This window comes from Mesoplodon densirostris, chromosome 12, assembly GCF_025265405.1.
Source record: "Mesoplodon densirostris isolate mMesDen1 chromosome 12, mMesDen1 primary haplotype, whole genome shotgun sequence".
NCBI classification, from domain to species: domain Eukaryota; kingdom Metazoa; phylum Chordata; class Mammalia; order Artiodactyla; family Ziphiidae; genus Mesoplodon; species Mesoplodon densirostris.
In genome coordinates this window covers 17,504,314-17,522,695 of record NC_082672.1, presented here as the reverse complement: position 1 = coordinate 17,522,695, position 18,382 = coordinate 17,504,314, and the positions used below count along the sequence as shown (strand labels likewise).

General features: G+C 45.2%; 1 long non-coding RNA gene across 1 annotated transcript; it reads left to right on the top strand.

Moving 5' to 3' along the window:
• The first annotated feature begins 3,125 nt into the window (after positions 1-3,125).
• LOC132500259 (uncharacterized) lies at positions 3,126-15,333 on the top strand. The gene is made up of 3 exons (XR_009534000.1): positions 3,126-3,417; positions 4,622-4,755; positions 14,012-15,333. It is a non-coding gene; the product is annotated as an uncharacterized LOC132500259 (long non-coding RNA).
• Positions 15,334-18,382: the final 3,049 nt, after the last annotated feature.

Here is an 18,382-nt window from a genome sequence, read left to right as displayed (position 1 = left end):
CAGAACTATTTGTTGCTTTTACCTATGAAGAAAATTCCAACAACCAGATCAGTGTTCATCGTTCCTCATTTAAAACATTCTCTCTCAACTCCACATTTCCCTTACCTAGATAATCCCCCTGCCCCCCACCCCTCTCTTGTTTTTCACAGACAAATATCTTAACATTTTTTCCTGCTCTCATTGTCTCTTCTTCGCTATCCTTCATAGATTCCCCAGCCCACTGCTCTCTGGATGCACCCGAGGCCACGGTTGGAAGCCACGCCCTGATTTCCAAATCCTCCTGGTCTTCTCTGCAGCGTCCTCTCCGCTGCCTTTCCCAGGCTTCCGCTTCCCCACTCCTACCCACCCCATCTGCCTCTGCAGCAGCTGCCTCTCCGTGTCCCTCGCCCCACCCTTTGAATGAATGTTCAGGAACCTCAGACGTCCATCCCAGGGCCTCTTCTCTCCCACGGTGATCTCTCTGTTTCACCCTGAAGAGCCTGCTTAGAGTAAAAGATGTAATCCCAAACGTCAATCGTTTAAGAAATGTAATGCCTTTTTTTCCCTTTTTTTGGCCGTGGGGCTTGTGGGATCTTAGTTCCTGGACTTCGGATTGAAACTGGGCCCTTGGCAGTGAAAGCACAGAGTCCTAAACACTGGATCACCGGGGAATTCCCGAAATGTAATGCTTTTAACTGATAGGATACCTTTTACAACAAGGGACAAGAGCAAACCACGTGTTAAAATGCCTTCCCACCCAGCTATTTGCTTGTGAGGCTAAATATGCCTCCTCTGGCACCAGCTCACCTCGTGTCCTTGTGGTGTATTCAGCATCTGGGCTCCAGAATAAAGCCAAAGGAGAACAGGCAGCAGCTGTATTCAGCGGTGGAGGCGGCATCGTTCTCTAATTTCTCTAAGAATATTCCACAGTCTACTCTTGGGGAGTCCGTTCTATGGTTTCTGTAGATCTGGAAGGCTGCCACTCAAGACGTCCTCTGGTCCCTCATGGGTCCATCTGAGCCTGTGATACTACTTGTCCTCCGATGGGTAGAAAGCAAGGGGAGGGTGGTTAAATCAGCTAATTACCGGACGGAGCACTATAATGAGTGCTTAAGGCAAGGTACCTATTTTATTCATTCAATCAACTCCAAGTGGTCATTTATTATCATCCTTGTTTTACCAGAGCACAAACTTCATGAGAGCAGGAACTTTTTCTTTACGCCTATGTTCCCACATCCAGAACAGCGCCTGACACATGAGGGTGCAGAATAAATAAATATGACCTGAAAAACAAAGTTCAAAGAAGGTAAGACAGTTTTCCAGGCTGACACAGCCAGTAAGTAACAGGACCGACATTTGAACACCAGCCTGTCTGACCCTAAAACCATGCTCCCTGTAGTATGATAACGACTCTAGCAACGATACTCCCCTGCAGTCCCTGAACTTTGCACTTTCAATTCTATTTTCAAATAGATAATGTTAAGTTCAACCCCTCACAGACGGAATGTCTGATCTTCACCTCCATTTCCCATCTCAGTCAATGGCACCTGCTGGTCACTTAGCTCAAAACCCTTCTTTTTGCTCTCACAGTCCACGTTCAATCTGTCAGGAAATCCTCTTGTCTTTACTTTCGACACCTCTCCAGAAGCTGACCCCTTCTCAACACCTGCACTCCTATCCTGGCCACCACCTCCTCTCACCTGGATTGTCCCGGAGCTACCTGCTTCCTAGCCCCTTTCCTTGCCTTTCAGCCCATGCAGCAGGCTGAGTGACTCTGCTATGAATGTCTGTGTCCCCCGCCGATGCAAACGTTGAAGCCGGCCCCCCAGTGGGATGGCATGAAGAGACGGGGCCTTCGGGAGGTGACTAGGTTTAGATGAGGTCATGAGGGCAGAGCCCCACCACAGGATTCGTGTCCTTATAAGAAGAGGAAGGGACTCCAGGGCATCCTCTGTGTCCACCTGTGGGAACACAGTGAGAAGGCTGGCCACCACACACCAAGAAGAGGGTTCTCACCAGAAGCTCAATCCTGCCAGCACTTGATCTTGGACTTTCCAGCCTCCAGAACTGTGAGAAAATTAATTTCTGTTGTTTAAGCCACCCAGTCTATTCTATTTCATTACCGCAGCCTGAGCAGACCCTGTAAAAACAGAGGGCAGGTTATGTCACTTCTCTGCTCCAACCCTTCCATGCCGTTCCATTTCTTTCAGCGTCAAGGTTAAATTCTCTGCAGTGGCCTGCCAGGTTCTATGCAATCGTCTCCCATTTCCTATGTGGTGTCCCCCGCCCCCCATTATATCCTCCGTGTCGCTAATTCAGCCAGACAGGCTTTCTTATGGGTTCTCACACAAGTCAGTCAGGCTCTCACCTCAAGCCTGTGGACGGGTTTTCCTCAACCTGGAACGCACTTCCCCAGAAAATCTACAGGACTAACAGCCTCCCATCCTCCTCCCACGGGTCTGTGTTCAGAAGGTGACCTTTCAGAGCCCTGTTCTGAGTCCATCACCTAAAACTGCACCGTCCTAAAACTGCACCGTCCCTTCGCTTTTACCTTTGCCACCAGTTCTGATCCTCACACCTGCTTTATTTTCACCTTCTAACATACTATGTAGTTTATTTCTTCGTTACGTTTATTGCTCCTTAGCTGTGTCCTCCTTCTACAATTTAAAGTCCAGGAATGCACAGGTGGCTCTCTGACGATTCTGAACCTCTACATTTGACACATAATATTGATATTTGTTAAATGAAGGACTGTCCCTGAATCGCAAGGCTTCGAATCCTAAATGTTAAAGCTGGAGATGATCTACCTTTATTTCAGTTTGTAGGTGAGGAAACAGACCCAGAGAGGCACGAGCTGAGGTCATACTCAGATGGCCAGGGTCAGAGCACATCGCTAAAGAGGCACATCCTCTCTACCTATCAAAGGCTTCGCAGGAGCACGTGAGCATCCGCGCCTTAAAAAGAAACCACAGCAAAACCGAAAGAATGATCCCAAGCCACTTCCAGCAAACAAGCCCTTGCGGAGTGAGTAGTTGCTGCAGCGTTTGGCCACCGGAGGGCACTGATGTGCCAGATTGAAGGCCGAACCCGACCCGGCGGAGGGCGGGAGGTGGGAGGAGCAGTTACGCGCTCGTTCCGCACAGCCAGAGGGGCAGGGAAAGGAAATGCGACGGCTCGAGGGAGAGCCGGGCCTCCGCGACCCTCCAAGATATCAGTCAAACTTTGAGCTGAGTGCTGTAACCACCTATTAAAACGCCAGTGAAGGGACTTCCTTTCCCTGGTTGCACAGTGGTTAAGACTCTGCCCTCCGAAAGCAGCGGGCCCGGTTCGACGCCTGGTCAGGGAACTAGATCCCACATGCATGCAACTAAGAGTTCCAACGCCACAGCTAAGGAGCCAGTCTGCCACAGCTAAGACCCGGTGCAACCAAATTAAAAAGTAAGTATTAAAAAATAAATAAAAATAAAAATGAGGGCTTCCCTGGTGGTGCAGTGGTTGAGAGTCCGCCTGCCGATGCAGGGGACGCGGGTTCAAGCCCCGGTCCGGGAAGATCCCACATGCCGCAGAGCGGCTGGGCCCGTGAGCCATGGCCGCTGAGCCTGCGCGTCCGGAGCCTGTGCTCCGCAACGGGAGAGGCCACAACAGTGAGCGGCCCGCGTACCGCAAAAAAAAAAAAAAAAAAAAAGAAAGTGATGTTTAAAAAAAAATGCCATTCGAGAATGATAATGGAGACTGGTGGAATTCACAGTCCATTTTAATAAGCACCGAGGGGCTCTTGGCTCCCGTCTTTTTACTCCTTTAATTAGCAAAGAGGGATGACGGCTTGTGTTCGCTGCTCCCGGTGTGGCTGAGTGTCTGGGTATGTGCAGGAACCCTCCTGCCTGCCTGCCACAGGAGCAGGATGGAGGAAGGAGGTATTTCGGTGACTCTGAAACAAAGTCCTAAACTTTACACGTCAAGCAGTGAGATGTAAACCAGGCTCATTTTTGTTGGAATGGTATTTCGTTGCTCATGGCCCAGAATAGCCTGACATTATAAGAGCAGGGGCCAGGATGCAGTCCAGATGTTCACAGAACTTGACATACATGAGAGCATTTGGCCTTCACAGTGTGCCCCTGCAGTAGACACTGTGATCCCCATTTTACAGCTGAGGGACCTGAAGTCACAGAGGTGTAGGTAGAAGAGGTGAGATTTGACCTTGGATTATCTTATTCTGATGCTCTTTGGCTTAACCACTATGGAATAACTCCCCGGTTCTCAGCCTGAGCAACATATTAAAATCATCTGGTGTATTAGTCTGGGCTCCACTGAAGAAGCAGAACCGATTGGAGATATATATTAAGAAATGTGGGACTTCCTTGGTGGTACAGTGGTTCAGTCTCCGCACTTCTGCTGCGAGGGGCGTTGGTTTGATCCCCGGTCGGGGAACTAAGATCCCCCATGCTGCACACCTCAGCCAAAAAAAAAAAAAAAAAAAAGAAAGAAAGAAAACAGAAATGTATTTCACGGATTGGCTTCTGCAGTCATGGGGGCCGGCTGGGAAAGTCTGAATTCCGTAGGGCATGTTATCAGGAGCTGCAGGCTGGAACCCTTGGGCGTGAGCTGCAGCCGATGTCCACAGTCAGTATTTCTTCTTCATCAGGGAATCCTCAGCTCTGCTCTGAAAACATTTCAACGGATGAACCAGGCTCACCCAGCTTTAGGCTCCCTTACTGAAAGTTAACTGATGAAGGACTTGAATCACATCTACACGACACCTTCACAGCAACACCTAAGGTAATGTTGATTGACTCACTGAGGGCTGTAGCTCTCAGTTCAGGCGGCCAGAACACAATACCACAGACCTGCTTATCGACAACAGAAATTGTATTTCTCACGGTTCTGGGGGCTGGAAATTCGGGTTCAGAGTGTCAGTGTTGACAGGTTCCATTGAGAGCCTGCTTCTGGGTTAGACTGCCGACTTCTCCTTATATCTTCACACAGCAGAAACAGAGAAGAAACAAGCTCTTTCTGGTCCTGTAAGGGCACAGATTCCATTCATGAGGGCCCCACCTCCCTGACTCATCTCATCCTAATCAGCTCCTAACACCATCACATTGGGGGGGTAGGGTTTTAACTTAGGAATTCTGGGGGAGTGCAGATTTTCAGTCCTTAACAGTAGCCTGGCCAGGTTGACACATTAAGAGCACCATTGTACTGTGAAGGCTTTTAAAAGTAGACTCCTTGAACCCCAACCCAGACCAGAAGTGGAATTATTGGGTCATATGATGGTCATTTCTTCCAATAGATCGATTCCTTGTAAATCAATTCAAAACCATGTTGGAAAGTGCCACAAATTGTCTGAAATTCTGTCCAAGGACACTTTGCTGTCTCTCATACATGCTTCTCAGTTTCCTTAAGTATGTCATTTATCTAAAGGGCCAGTAATAGAAGTTAAGAGAATACTTCTAACAGCTTTGAGCTTGTTCCATTTCTGAAATTAACCAGTTTGCTCTCTTTTACCAGTGTGGTTTAGTCCTTTTCTATCAAATTTAATGGCCTCAGTCCCCACTTGCCCAAATTACAGGGCATCCTGTATCTCTTCCTAAGACATGCCTGAGAAAAATTGCCCAAGAATCCCAGGATTTACTCACCTCAAAGGGGCCTGTCTTGCTTCCAAACAATAGGTTAAAATCAGAGCCAGAGAAGTCAGTCATCTATAGACAGGCTCCAGCTCCTGCCAAGTTCTTTTGCTACAGGGTCACTGTGTCCCTGTGGTTCACTGTCCTCACTTTCACCACTCCCAATGAAGGCAAATGCCATAGTGACATTTTCTTTTGAGGAAGGACAAAAGACAGTCTCAGAGTTCTGTCTATCTGAAGCTTATAGCCTCCAAAGGGGGTTTACACTCAGCACCACAAGATGCTCTCTTTGCCTGGGTGGCTTTACTGGGGGTACTTTGGGCCTCGGCCAAACAATCTGCCAAACCAGCCCCCAAATGGACCTTGCAGTGGGGGAACTGGGCCCAGGTTATTGTCCAGTCTCAGGCTCCCCTAGAACTGGGTTCCTTGTTGGGTGCTCTTGGTGTCCTTTCCCTTCTGACTCATCTCAGTCTGTTGGAGACATTCTATCATGTTGCATTCTCAAAATGGAAGAAGTTAGGGGACTATACCTCTTTCTTTCCCAGGTAGCAACTTGGTCCCTATTCAGCTTTACCCACATTCCTCCAAGTGACCGCTTTGCATAACAAAGGATATAGGGAGACAGTTGTTCAGGTCACAAAGGTCCCAGGGTAGTTAGTGACTTAAACCAGAATCACCGTGAGGTGCCACTCAAGTGACCGTACAGGGATGACTAGTGTATCCACCTAGACAGAGTAGACAAAGAACTACCTGATCCTTTTTTTTTTTTTTTTCTGGCAGCTTCTAAAAGTACTGCTTAGTCAGGCTCCTAAGAATTCAGACTCTAAACTCTGAAGGGGCTCAAGCTTCCGCTAGGAACTCTGGTCAGAAAGGAGTGGAGTCACATGACAGAAGTCAGGGATTGTAACAGGCGCTGGGCTTTCCCCTGGCATCCCTCCCTCCTGGTGGGGTCTGTGTGCAGCCGGGCTGGGAGTACACGTGGGAAGCCCCCAGTTTCAAGGACGTGGCCCTCCCTCAGAAGGCCGGGGGCTTGGGGCAGACCCAGGAAAGCAGCTGAAAGCACTCTGCCCTCCATCTCTTCTCTGTCACATTGATAGGTGGTAAGATGGGGCTTGGGATGTCACACCGAGGCCACGGTGGCACATCAGAAGATGGGACCATGCCCCCCACTTGCCCTCTCGCATAGCTCTTCTGAGGTTAATTTCAATCCTTTCCCCTTTGGCGAATGCCAGTCCTCACTTAGCCCCACGGACCCTCCTCTTGGCTTCCATCACAGGTGCCAAGTCCAAATCTCTTTCAAAGGAGTGTTTCTGGAGCAGTGGGTCATGGTGGGGTTGGGATAAAGGGGGATAAAGGATAAAGGGGGAGAGATTAGACATTGCCCTAGACCTGGGACCTGGGCCTTTGACAAGAGTTTGAGTGACTTAAACCAGAATCACCCTGAGGTGCCACTCAAGTCACCCAAACCCCTTTCTCCGGTTTGGGCTCTTAGCTGCAGAATCGCTCACTGCTTCTGAAACAGCCCAAGTGTTTGTCAAGGACCTCCTCAGATTAAGGCCTCACTGCTGAGAGCTGCAGCTCCTGCAAAGGCCTACAGTGGTTTGCAGAGCAGACTTGGTACCATCTCACTGGACACAGGGACGGTGTGTGAATTTCTTCCATCTTCCTAGGAGAGGTTTCCAAAAGTTTTCCAAGGCCCCTTTCAGCTATGGTCTAAATGCAGGGCCTTGGCACCTCTCCAGGGAAGAGCCTCATTTACTTTGGCACCTGGGCCACTTGCTATTTTGTCCCAGGCTCAGAATGTATGGAATAGGGCTTTGCTGGGAGGCACACCACAGTACTTCTCTGTGCTTGTCAGGATGGATGGAGACTGGCGACCCAAGCCATCGGGGAACTCCCATTCTCACCCCCGGAATTCCTCCCCTGTTGGCTTTGAGGTAGAGGGAGTCACCCACCAAAGAATGTTCGATGAGGGATTCACGCTGGTTGGATTGTAGAGGATCTTAAATTTTCCTCAAATCCTCACATTTGCCTTGCCGATCTTTTTTCCCTCCAAAATTGGAGAAAACGTGTAGTGTTCATTTTATAAAATCTGTTCAAAAGGTGCACGAAAAGACTAATTTTCACAAACCAAGAAATCAAGTTTTTTCTTCAGGATCATGGTTGACACAGCCTGGTGAGGCCAGATACCTGCCCGATGCAGGAATACTGGTTCTGCTTCAGAGCGCTCTCTAAAGGTACAAATTGGACGATTCATTTACTCGTTTATTGGGGGCAGGAAGAGGGAAGGAGGACTTGCCAGGACCCCGTTCTTCTACCTTAGGCCCTCCCAGGCCTATGTTCATTTCATGAGTGCCACCCCTGTGCTTCGGCCCGGGGTATCAGCTCAAGCTTCTCTCGCCCATTTTACCCCCTGGAAAAACAACGGGTCAGCGCTCAGAAGAGATCTCAGAGGCGCTCCGTCCATCGACGTTCGCCCGAAGCGTCATCCGTGCATCTCGTCCTGGCAGATTTCCCGGCTGAACCACCAGAGCCGGTCGTGCTTCTGGGCATTTGCTGAACCACTGAGGCTGCGGCTGTGGCCGCTGGTAGCTCAGAGGTGGGGGTTTCTGGCACCGTTTCCCCTCCTTCATCCCCCCGTAGTGACTTGCTCATTTCTCTCTGACGGATGGCACCCAGAGTTAATTTTCAAATGTATGGAATTTTATAAACCGTTTTATCCTTGTGTTTTACTTCTTGGCCTTTTGGTTGGCATCGGCAAGGAGTGGGGCTGGGGAAAGGTGGGCTGGCGGTGGGAGGGCATAGAAACGGAGTGCTTTCTCAGGGGTGATGACAAGAAGCTCGGTCCCCATTCTCTCCTCCTGATACCTTGATATCCATTGCTTATATTTATGCATAGGGTAAAACCCTGAGAAGGAAGGTAACCTAGAGTTTAGACGATTTCATTTTAATAATTTAAAGCATTTTGAGTGTCATCTTTTTCTTTTTCTTTTCTTTCTTTGTGTGTGTAGGTGAGAGCGTTCACTTTGAATATATCTGCCTCACATGCGTTCCTTTTTGCTCCAGTTGTATTGAGCTATAATTGGCATATAACATTATATTAGCTTTAGGTGTACAACAGGATGATTTGGTGTATGTATACATTGAGAAATGATCACCACAGGAAGTTTAGTTAAAATCCATCACCTCACATAGTTACAGAGTTTTTTTCTTTTGATGAGAACTTTGAAGTTCTACTCTCTTAGCAACTTTCAAATCCTGTCCGTTTTTTGTTTGTTTTGTTTTGTTTGTTTTTTTAATGAGGTGCACCTGTCAGCCCACCTCCCGGCTCCCCCAGCATCACGGTGGACTTCTGAGCTTGTATAGTTACCACGAGACACGGCAGCAATATGTCTACTTGTCTGTTTCTCTCGCTAGACTGAGGACAGAGGTTGGAGATTCATCATGATTTCTCCAGCACCCAGCACAGTGCCTGGCACACACCAGGGCTCAGTAGATATTTGTTGGATGAACAGAACACACCAGGAAAGTATGCCAGCACCTTTTTTTTTTTTCTTTTTCAAGAGGCTACCCCAAGGGAGAGTGGAATCGGGCAAAAAGCAAATGCGCAGCCTCTGGACCTTAGGAGGCTACTCTACCCTGTCTTCTGGCCTGGATTTCAGGACACGAGTCTACAAGCCGTATAACCCAATGAGGGCAGACATCCTGGTCTTTATGGTCAGTAGCCCAGTGGTCAGTGGGTCAGTCATCCCATCCAGCACTGCCCATGCAAATGCACAAGCGTTTCCTCTTTGACTCACTCACTTGACCAAGGCGTGGGCAGGACCGTGGGACCATCCAGCACAGATTCTGAAGTCTGCCATTGTATTCTCCTGTGAGCGGGCATTGTGCAGATAGGACCTTTCCCTTTCCTGACTTTTAAGGCCGCATGCATTTGTGTTTTGCACACTGCCCCGCAGGAGGCGGAAGCCATGCACGTGCAGCTTAGGGGCCCACGCTCGTGTCGGAGTGACTGCCTCCCTGGTGTGAGCCTCACAAATACATGCCTGGTGCGTAGACAGTCCTAGGCCAACCTCAGGCTAATGCTGGAATTACCTCTGGACAGGGGTTCTGAACTCAGAGGGTCCATAAACTTGAATAGAAGAATTATAGCCTTTTGCTTCCATTAACCTCTAACTGAAATTTAGCCTTTGCTTCAATTACGAATGTAATGACACCATCTGTGATGTCACCAACACAAACTACAGGTGTGTTCATGTCACTTCACAGTGCCTACAGATCTTCCACAATGTCTTTTCCAGTCATTGGTACTTAGAAATTATGTAACTATTAGACCCACTGGTCGATCTTGTTTTCTAATGCATGACTAAAGAAGCCCTTGTGTTACTATAGGTATTTGTCAGGGTTCTCCAGAGAAACAAAACCAGTAGGGAAGGGGTATGTGTGTGTGTGTGTGTATTTATTATGAAGAATTGGCTCATATAGTTATGGAGGCTGAGAATCTGCCATCTATAAGCTGGACACCCAGGAAAGCTGGGTACTACCTGGTGGCGTAGCTCTCAGAAGCAGAGGACATTAAGTCCTAGTCGAGGTCAGGAGAAGACTGATGTCAGCTCACCTGTCAGGCAGAGAGTGAATTCTCCCTTCCTCCACCTCTTTTCTATTTTTGTGTTTTTAAAAATAATAACTAAAGGTTTCATTTTAAAATGATACGTTATAAAGAAATCACTAAAAGAATAAAACAATAATTTGTTTATAAAATATTCATTATAAGGGTCCTTGGAAGAATAAACTCAAATAGATTTGAATATAATTCAAATTATGAAAATATGATTTACTGCAAACTTTTTAGGAATATATATGCAGCATATGATAAAATATACCTTCAAAGGTAAATCTGCTGATGTTTTGTGCTGACCTAAAAGTTAAATAAAATATAAAGAACTGTAATTCTATGTGTTTTAGATATACATTTTAAAACATTATTTTGAGAAGATATACACAGGCTTCATCGAGGCAGCCAAAAGAGTTTATGACACCAAAAAATGTTAAGAACTGCTGTGAGAACAGCTCTGCTGTGTGGCCACCAGCCTCTGGCCACTTCACTGGAGGAAACAAACCCCTCTCAAAATTCTGTTGTATATTCTTCCAATACATTGAAAGGAAGGAGGTGTGTGCCAGTTATCAATTTATTGCCCCTCAACTCTAAATTCACCTTCCTTGACTTAGCCATGGAGCCCCGCACTGTAAACTTTTCTCCTTTGTAGTTGGCATGATGCTAAACCTTGTCAGTAGAGGGCGCTAGAGGGACCACTGCAGGAGGGAGGGGTTTCTCTTCCTAGCAGCCAGCATGCTTGTGTTCTTTTCTTCTTGCTCCTATTCTGCGTGGCTACCAGTGACATGGGGTGGTGGTGGGGATCCTCTGGGGCTCACTGGGGCATTTCAGCAAACTAATTGCTGAATTAGCAATTAGTTGAATTGCTGAATTCCCCAATGAGGTCTGAATTCCAGTTTGGGGAGGAGGCTTCCTGTATTCATTTCCTAGGGATGCCATAACAAACAGAAATTTATTGTATCAGATTTCTAGAGGCTGGAAGTCTGAGATGAAGCTGTCGACGGGCTTGGCTCCTTCTGAGAGCCGGGAGCGAATCTGTTCCATGTTTCTGGTAGTTTGCTGGCAATCTTTGGCATTCTTTGGCTCATAGAAGCAGCACCCGCATCTCTGCCTTCATCTTCACATGGAAGATACTCTCCCTGTGTCTGTGTCGGTGTCCAAACCTCCCCTTTTTATATATGACGCAAGTCATTCTGGTTTAGGGTCCCACTCTACTCCAGTATAACTTTATCCTAACAACTAATTACATCTGCGATGACCATAAGGTCATTCCAAATAAGGTCACGTTCCGAGCGTCGGGGGTTTAGGACTTAAACATATGGATTTGGGGAACACAGTTCAACCCATAACACCACCCTTTTTTATATATAAATATTTATTTTTTATGTTAATAAAAATGTATTGAAATCCTACTAATTGTATAACCTATTTTTGGTGATGTGGATATATTTCACTTTTTTTAAAACATCTTTATTGGAGTATAATTGCTTTACAATGGTGTGTTAGTTTCTGCTGTATAACAAAGTGAATCAGTTATACATATACATATGACCCCATATCTCCTCCCTCTTGCATCTCTCTCTCTCCCACCCTCCCTATCCCACCCATCCAGATGGTCACAAAACACGGAGCTGATCTCCCTGTGCTATGCGGCTGCTTCCCACTAGCTATCTATTTTATGTTTGGTAGTGTATATATGTCCATGCCACTCTCTCACTTTGTCCCAGCTTACCCTTCCCCCTCCCTGAATCCTCAAGTCCATTCTCTAGTAGGTCCGTGTCTTTATTCCTGTCTTGCCCCTAGGTTCATCATGAGCACTTTTTTTTTTTTAGATTATGTATATATATGTGTTAGCATACGGTATTTGTTTTTCTCTTTCTGACTTACTTCACTCTGTATGACAGACTCTAGGTCCATCCACCTCACTACAAATAACTCAATTTCATTTCTTTTTATGGCTGAGTAATATTCCATTGTATATATGTGCCACATCTTCTTTATCCATTCATCTGTTGATGGACAATTAGGTTGCTTCCATGTCCTGGCTATTGTAAATAGAGCTGCAATGAACATTGTGGTACATGACTCTTTTTGAATTATGGTTTTCTCAGGGTATATGCCCAGTAGTGGGATTGCTGGGTCGTATGGTAGTTCTAGTTTTAGTTTTTTAAGGAACCTCCATACAGTTCCCCATAGTGGCTGTATCAATTTACATTCCCACCAACGGTGTATGAGGGTTCCCTTTTCTCCACACCCTCTCCAGCATTTATTGTTTCAAGATATTTTGATGATGGCCATTCTGACCGGTGTGAGATGATACCTCATTGTAGTTTTGATTTGCATTTCTCTAATGATTAGTGATGTTGAGCATCCTTTCATGTGTTTGTTGGCAATCTGTATATCTTCTTTGGAGAAATATCTGTTTAGGTCTTCTGCCCATTTTGGGCTTGGATTGTTTGTTTTTTTGATATTGAGGTGCATGAGCTGCTTGTATATTTTGGAGATTAATCCTTTGTCAGTTGCTTCATTTGCAAATATTTTCTCCCATTCTGAGGGTTGTCTTTTGGTCTTGTTTATGGTTTTCTTTGCTGTGCAAAAGCTTTGAAGTTTCATTAGGTCCCATTTGTTTATTTTTGTTTTTATTTCCATTTCTCTCGGATGTAACACCACCACCCTTTTAAGCTTGCTCCTCCCCTCAGTATTCCCTCACTCAGCCTTAGGGTATTCTTCAGAGATATTTTTTGCCCCTTTATAGCTAACACCCTTGTTTGTTTGTTTTATAATTTATTTTACTAAAGTACAGTTGATTTACAATGTGTTAATTTCTGCTGTACAGCAAAGAGATTTAGTCATACATATATATATATTCCTTTTCTTTTTTTTTTTTTTTCTTTTCACGGTACGTGGGCCTCTCACTGTTGTGGCCTCTCCCGTTGCGGGGCACAGGCACCGGACGCACAGGCTGAGCGGCCATGGCTCACGGGCCCAGCCGCTCCGCGGCATGTGGGATCTTCCCAGACTGGGGCACGAACCCATGTCCCCTGCATCGGCAGGTGGACTCTCAACCACTGCACCACCAGGGAAAGCCCTTCCTTTTCTTTTTTAAAAAAATTTATTTATTTATTTATTTTTGGCTGTATTGGGTCTTCGTTGCTGCACGCGGGCTTTCTCTAGTTGCAGCGAGTGGGGCTACTCTTCGTTGAGGTGCTCAGGCTTCTCATTGCGGTGGCTTCTCTTGTTGTGGAGCACGGGCTCTAGGCGCAGTCGTTGTGGCTCGTGGGCTCTAGAGCGCAGGCTCAGTAGTTTTGGCCCATGGGCCTAGTTGCTCTGCGGCATGTGGGATCCTCCTGGACCAGGGCTTGAACCCATGTCCCTGCACTGGCAGGCAGATTCTTAACCACTGTGCCACCAGGGAAGCCCTATATCCTTTTTCATATTCTTTTCCGTTATGGTTTATTACAGGATATTGAATATAGTTCCCTGCGCTATACAGTAGGACCTTGTTTATCCATTCTATATATAATAGTTTACATCTTAACACACTTGTTACTAGGTAATTATTCTCTACGTTAAACTTCTCCTTTCTCCTGACTGAACCCTAATGGATATGAAAGTAAAGGAAACTAACAGAGGAGGTGCCAGGAACTTTACTTTTAATCTTTCCTCGACTTTATGAGGTAGGGATTTTTCTCACACTCATTGATAAAGTGATTACGTAGCTTTCCCAAGTGCCACGCTTGGGGAGTGGCCGTGCTGGAACTTAAACTTTTGTTTTGTTTTTTGTTTTATTCCAAAGGCTGAGCATCCTCTACTGCCCAGTGCTGATTCCATACTGAAGATGCCTGTGTGGGTCTCCAGCAGGCTGGTCTTGTCCCCACCATGATGATCACAGTCTCTGTCCAATGAAAATGTTGGCTTCGTCCATTTGCTCATTTATTCATTCAACAAATATTCACATTGTGTATAGTTACTACTACCTGCTAAGTTCTATATGCTAAGGGACACAGAGAGGGCTGAAGCGCTGATCTCCGAGAGCTGAAATTAAAATGGCAGAGGCTGACAAGTGGGAAACATGTGTTAGATGCTGTGGAAAAGCTTCTCTGAGAAAGTGATGCCTGAACTGAGGTTTGGAAAACAGCAAACCAGGAAAAGAATGAGGGAAGGGTATTCCAGACAGAAGAAAGAGCAGGAGCAAAGGCATGAACAGAACTGGGCATGGTTTGTTAGGGAGACCGTATCAGCAATGGTTGAAGGAACTGAGAACATTAAACCTATAAAAACGAATATGTTTCTCAACACACAGGATTCCTATGCCCTTAAAATGCTTGTGGTCCAAAAACCATGCACGGTTGTGATAGGCAGTCATGATCCCAGAATGTGAGCCAGGCAGCAAACCTAGAGATTCTCAATGTCTTCATGTGGAAAATGGGTATAATTATTACTTCATAGAAGGAGATAAAATATGGAAAGTTCACATCTGATATTAAGACCATAGCTGTGAACAAGGGGGAGTATCAAGGGCCACAGTGTGGCTCTTTGCTAGGCCAGCCTGGAGATCCCGAGGGCCAAGTCTTACCTCTCCTAAGCAATTCTTGAAAAGTGATGCTTCACAAAATCAGTGTTCCCCATATGTTTTTGACCATACACGCTTGTCAGTTACAAAGTTTTGAATGCACCCCACAAACTCAGATCATGTAAGTATATCACTATACTAATGTAGTGTACCCATTATGAAACATAACTGAGATTTAAAAGTATGAGATGAAGACTAAATAAACAATTTAAATACATTGTTTTTACTTATCAGTGATGCCAAAAGCCCTTGACCTATCTCCCATGAGGAGTACCATTTTTCGTGAGGGCACCCCGATTATACATACTTCATTTCTGAAAAATCTTGATTTACATGTGGTGATACAGGGATTTGAAGGCTTATTTATAAGCCTGGTCTTCATGGCATTAGCAGTTGAAGCAGATCCCTCACAAAGATGCAAATGGAAGAAGTCATCCTTGGCTGAGTTTACGAAGTTATGATAACCATCAGTAGCTTAGTGAGGCCAAATGGTGCCTGCTGGCAATATAATAATGCCCTGTCTTCCTAGACTTGCCCAGAAATGAATAAATACTAAGGGGTATTCATGTGTTCAATGTTCAACAAATGTAAAAATATTAAGTCGGTGCAAAATTGCAATGAAAAACTCTCTTACTGGTGTCTTTGTTGGTCCTCGTAGCTGACACTGAGAACAGATGAAACTTTGCGCCGCCTTCACCGTCACTGGCAGGGTCTGCTATTTGACGTGGCAGCCGACTTCCCACAGAGCAAGCGAGGGATCCAGGAGAGCAAGGCAGGAGCTGCAGGAGCCTTTCCTGACCTAGCCTCCCAAGTCACACTCCATTACTTTCATTGTATTCAATTTGCCACACGGTCCGCGTAGGAGAGAACTACACAGGGCAGAAACATCAGGAAGCATGGGTCACTGCAGACTCTTTGAGCCTGGCTACCACAGAATAGGGTAGAAAAAAGAGAGAAGGTGCTGAAAAAAATATGTATCTCCATGACAGCCAGAAAACAGATAATCCAACTTAACAAAATAACAGAAAAGTCCCAGGATGACACTGTGTCGCAGGCTTAACAAGCAAACAGAGCAGACTGTATGAGGAGTTGGCTGAGGGGGGCAGGCGGGTGTCCTCCAGGAAAAATAAATAAACAAATAAAGAAAAAGATAGAAAGACCCTCTGGTGTGCTTAAGTGTTTTTAAAAGGTGGTTTGTATAAAAGATAAACTGAGGTATATTACAAATTTTAAGAGTTTCTTAAAAAAAATCAGTTGGAATCTGGTAGCACCAAACAGGAAGTGGGTAGGGGCTCTCTCCCACAGGAGCCAGGGGAGACTTCGATAAAGTTGCAGCAAAGAAAGGAAATGATTTGATTGGCTATAGCTTGAAGCCTCCTTGGATGTTTGTGATTGGTTGTCCTTAGCGTTTTCGTAACCTGGAAGCATTTGCAGGCTTAGATTTTGGGTTGCTTATGTAGGCTTCCATAGGATTAGAGTCGCCTCAGTCTAACGGCCTCCTTGTTTAATTTAACAATATATCAAATAATTATAAAAATTGTAGTGTGTATAATTTTAATAATTATGCAGGAAAATCAAGGCTTCAATACATAAAATACTATAAAGGAAAAAAACAAGACAGTTATAAGTCTAGGAGAACAAAACATTTTGCCAGAAAGACAATATAATAATTGTATGCTACTTAGGTTTTACAGTGAATATTGTTTCCATGAACATACTAATGTCAGAAACTTTTATTCACCTAGCTAAATAAAAATGGAATATAGCTGTTAGGAAAATGGCAAGAGACGAAGTAGGAGTAGAGAATACAGAAGCACTAAATTTTCATCCAATGTAACAGAAAATCAATAGGTAACGTCCAAAGTTAAAAAAAAACTCACATAAGCATTACTTAGAAATCTAGAAATAAATATCAAACAAAATGGTTAAAGAATTTAAAGTCACCTCCTCTGGGGATCAGAACCAGGGATGGGGGAGCTGGAGGGGCAAGGCAGGGGCACCTGTTTTTTGTTATAAACCATTTAGTACTATTTAATTTTCTTTGCTCCTATAAAAATGAAGACTAATTCAAATAATACATATGAAGTAGATGTCCTATGATCTAGGAACTAGCATTTCTGAATTTCTACATTCATGCTTTAAAATTACAACACTTATGGCTGCAAATATATCTGGAGAGTAAACTGCCACTGTGATGAATATAAAAATGTCTTCACTGTACCACACATAATCAATTATAGGAACGAAAAAGGATTCGAAATACCCAAATAAATGGCTATTTAAATTATCCATTAAAAACCAAATATTTTCAACCCTTTTAGAAATCATTGCTTTAGCCCCTTGGTTGCTTGTTTCTTCCCTTTTCTGCCCATTTTGGCTGTCTTAGCCGGGACCTCCACAATGCCTCCTTCCCCAAGATTTCAACACCTATGCTCCGCTGCCACTCCTCTTTCCAAGTCAGAAGAAATCTTTCCTTCTGCTCAACTCCTTAGCCCTGCATCCACACTTCATTTATAACATTTTAAGCTTCTGCCTTGTATTATTTATGTCCATGTCTGGAGGACAAGGTCTGTATTCCCATTAGCGCCTTTATCCTACTGCGCTTCTAAAATGAATGGCTTCTGCAACAGGATTGTATTAGCTCAGTGCAAAATTGAAATGAAAGATTATCTGAGCAGTGTCTTTGCTGTTCCCCACAGACTGACACCTGGAACTGCGTGTCTCCTTTACACCCCCTTCACTAGATATTTCAAACTCAGTTCTTTGATTGCTGAGTTATTATGAGCAGCCAACCAGCCTTATCAAAGCATAAGGCAGCCTATGGTTATTGGGCAATGAAACGGGTGGCTTTTAAAAGTTATTACCTGGAAGCTTAGAGTTCTTATGAATATTTCTAGGAAGCCAGAGACTTCTGGGGAACATTTCAATGAACATTCTGGTCAATAGCTAGCTTTCTTCAGTGATAAATTCAGGTCAACATTACTCCTTTATCCTACTAATGTGCGACAAAGATGAAGTACTTGAACAACATGCCAAACACAGGCCTCTGCCTGGACTGTCACTTTCAATCAGATTTACCTGAGTTTGATGCAAGTGTGCCTGATTAAAACATGCATAGATACATAGAGAGTTCTTACATGGAAGACAAAATGTGCATAAAATGTTAAGATAGAACAAAACTCAAGGAAATGTCTTGCTTGCTCCGCATTGGCCAGAGCTTCCCTTTCTTTTAGAGACCTGATGGCCCACACTCCCTCCCTTCTGCCTGGGACATTTTAGGAGAGGCTGAGAAGTGAGTGCATTGAGGTCAGCCATCTAAAGACACACCCTGGGACCCCCTGGTGGAGTGTCAAAGACAATCCACTAGAATAAAGGGTAAAAATATTAGAACTTCTATGTGTATTTAATTTTTATATTAAAAATAATTAACCGGGCTTCCCTGGTGGCGCAGTGGTTGAGAGCCCGCCTGCTGATGCAGGGGACGTGGGTTCGTGCCCCGGTCCGGGAAGATCCCACATGCCACGGAGCGGCTGGGCCCGTGAGCCATGGCCGGTGAGTCTGCGCATCCGGAGCCTGTGCTCCGCAACGGGAGAG